The sequence below is a fragment of the Chenopodium album genome, chromosome 14 (assembly GCF_948465745.1).
Source record: "Chenopodium album chromosome 14, dcCheAlbu1.1, whole genome shotgun sequence".
NCBI lineage: Eukaryota > Viridiplantae > Streptophyta > Magnoliopsida > Caryophyllales > Amaranthaceae > Chenopodium > Chenopodium album.
The window spans coordinates 35,607,058-35,610,532 of record NC_137847.1 but is presented as its reverse complement, the minus strand read 5'-3'; the positions used below and the strand labels follow the sequence as shown (position 1 = coordinate 35,610,532).

General features: G+C 37.2%; 1 non-coding gene across 1 annotated transcript; it reads left to right on the top strand.

Moving 5' to 3' along the window:
- Nucleotides 1–465: 465 nt before the first annotated feature.
- Nucleotides 466–572, top strand: LOC145580486 (small nucleolar RNA R71). The gene has a single exon (XR_014099516.1). It is a non-coding gene; the product is annotated as a small nucleolar RNA R71 (small nucleolar RNA).
- The last annotated feature ends 2,903 nt before the right edge of the window (nt 573–3,475 follow it).

Here is a 3,475-nt window from a genome sequence, read left to right as displayed (position 1 = left end):
TTTTGAACATTGGTGCTCCGGTAGGAAAGATATGGATGGTTCCGGAACCCAGGATTGTAGGTGTTGGAGTATGGATCATTCTGCCTATAAGCTTGAAAGGCATTAACTTGCTCCACGGAACTCCTGCAATCTTATTCCCAATGACCTACAATTCCACAATTTTCATAGAAAGCATCATTAGAATTATTATTAATAGCAGAAACATTAGCTATATTTGCAGTGCTAAGATTATCTAATTTCTGACAAATAGAGGTTAATTGAGCTTGCAAAAAGGATACAGAGTCAACACTATGTTTCCCTTTGTTAGCAAAACCTCTAGGATTCCCATATTGGGAATTGGGAATTGCCATATCCTCGATAACTTGACCTGCATCATCAACATTAAGATTCATAAACCTCCCACTAGTTGCAGTATCTAAATTTCCAATCCCATTATAAAAGGCTTGGATCAACTGCCACTGTGCTAAATTATGATGGGGACATTCTCTCTTCAGATCCTTAAATCTTTCCCAAGCCTCATATAAAGTTTCATCTGGCTCTTGGGCAAAGTTCTGAATTGCGCTCCTTAGCAAAGATGTCCTCTTTGCAGGGTAATATTTATTATAGAAATTCAAAACAAGAGTCTCCCAGTTAGTAATACCAAGTGCAGTTCTATTCAAACCATTAAACCATAATTTAGCTTTTCCACATAAAGAGAAAGGAGAAAGGATCTCCCTGATTTGGTCCTGTGTGACCCCAGCTTGCCTAATAGTATTGCAATATTGACAGTAGTCTGCAACATAAAGATTTGGGTCTTCACCCTTAGCTCCAATGAATTTCTTCCTTTCTATCATCGTGATAAATTGGGTTTTAATCTCGAATTGCACTCCATCAAGAGCCGGAGTGGGAGTAAGGTGTGGAAAATCTATCAGGGACGGCTGCGAATAATCGCTGAGCTTCTTAGGTGTTGTCATCTCTGATTCTGAATCTGAACGAACTTCTGAATCACTAGAATCAGTTGGAGGGTCTCCGTGATTATCGTTATCCCCAGAACTTGCCAGGATTTGCCTGTAAAGATTCTTTTATCTACAGAAAGAGCGCTCGATCTCAGGATCGAATGGAATATAACCAGATCTGGAACACCTGGGCATAAACAAATAACAAGACGACAAATATGTGAAATGTCCCAAAGAACTCACGTTCTCTGGAACGAAGGAAAATATTCTAGACTACAAAAATAATTAGAAATAAAAATAAAACTCTTTCCCTGGCAACGGCGCCAAATTTTGACAGGCTAAAGTCGTATCACCCAAGCAAAAGTAATTCCTAAATCCTCTAACTAATGCAGATAGGGAAGTAGGGTTGAATCCACAGGGAAACTGGTCTTTCTATTCCTAATTAATTAAAGCAATCAGAATTATTAAGTAACAAATTATTATTGTGGTGAAAGGAATCTAAACTACAGAAAGTAAAAGTAGGGAAGAAAAAGAATAGAGAAAATCAATGAATAAAAGACCTAGGGCATAGGTTCACCAATAAATAACATTCCAGGGTAAAACATAATAATCAATCATCAATGCATCAATTAATCAGATCATAAAGGGCTTTCGCTACGTATTACAATCACAGAATTAATCTACCGGTATTAAATCTCATCTATCGAATCTCGACCTAACCATTTATAAATAAACCTACCTATTGAAACTAAGCCTAAATATCAATTCTCATCTCTCGAATCTCGAATTAATATTGCTAAAATCATACATAAAAGATCTGCGCAAATCTAGTTGCATAGCATTAAATCAATCAATAGGAAATTAATCAATCATTGATAATCAACAACAATAAATTACCCCTTCATATTATTTATGGATCCCCATAAACCCTAGAAAGAAAACTACTCACGCATAATTAAATATAAACTAAACAAAGCAATTAAAGGAGATATGATCAATAAAAGAAATAAAATTACTGAAATTAATAAAGAAGAAATCATTACCGAAATTAATGTAAATAATGAGTTGAATCAAGAACAAAGTATAGAGTTGTAGAGAGAGAAAATAAATCTAAATAGAGAGAGAAAGTTTAAGAGAAGAGGTAAAAAGAGATAAAAGAAAGAATAATAGAGAGTAATCGTATAAAAACAACCCAAAACGTATTTATACTATGCTCCTAAAATTCTAATTAGAAACTAAGAAAAAATCGTCGGAAACAAGCTCTTTGAGACACGCACCCGATCGGGCGAGGCACCGCCGATCGGGCCCGCCTTTTTTCATCCGAGGTCTTCTCTCGCGCCCAGTCGGGCGCGAGCTCGGGCGAAGGACTCTTTTCTTCTTCCGCCCCGCCTGGCCGGGCAGGACCATTCTTGGCCAGGCAAGGCCACTTCGGCTATCTTGGACTTCTATTGGGCTCGTAAATTGGCCCAATCTTGATTTCCTCTTCGGGTCATGAATACTCGGTCCAAATGCCTTGGTATCTCAAATGTCGAGCCCTTAATCACCGGTTTGATAACTCTAACCGGCCCTGGGCTACGAAAACTAGTCGTGCTCCTCCAATGCTCGTAGTCACTCCATAAAATCCCGGGAAAATGCTCCAAAAGTGCAAATCCCTACAAAACTAAACCAAAACTACGAAAATACTAGAAAACACAAATTAGTAATAAAAGTGGCTCTAAAGAGCCAAAAACACTACCAATTATGATCAAGGGACGGGGGTAAAACACTATATAAAACAGACATATCACTAACTCTATATGTTTTGGAACCACGAAAGGAGGATTGGGGATGATGGTATGAAGTTAGTCATGGAGTCACATCGCCCGTATTGGTCCTCTACTCGATTCTTATTGTGAAAAGTGATTCCTGCTATCTCAAAGACATACAAAAAAATATTCAATTCGCTCCAAACTATTATTCTGCTAAATTGGTTGAATGTTAATGCAACATATAATTCTATATTCGTGATCACTTTGATTAACTAACAAGATTAAAAGGAACCTAAACTGGTTGTCCAAATTATCTTATTAGTCGTGATTTTTCAATTACATATTCCCTTTAACATGCAGTATGGTGATCAATAAATATAATAAAATCAACATCATTATTGGAAGCAATTCAGCAATAAATCCAACAATTAATATATTTAAACATAATAAAAATTGTTAGAAAAATAATAGAAATAAAGGGAACATGATTCCTTACTTTGGTTTTGTTTGCTTGCAACTACAAAATAATAAACACATTAGTAACTTTAAGGAAATTAATAAACAATAATTGAAATTAATTAAACTAAATTAAAGTTGATTTGGGGCCAAACTAGACCTGGCTATCCTAACCTGACCCGAGCGACCCGACCCGCGACCCGAAATCATTGACCCGAAAATGACCTGAACCCGAACTAACTCGACTCGACCTGAACCCGACCCGAAATGGAGCTGACCCGAACTGACCCGACCCGAGTTGACCTTACCCGAAATCGACCTGAAACCCGAACTTGA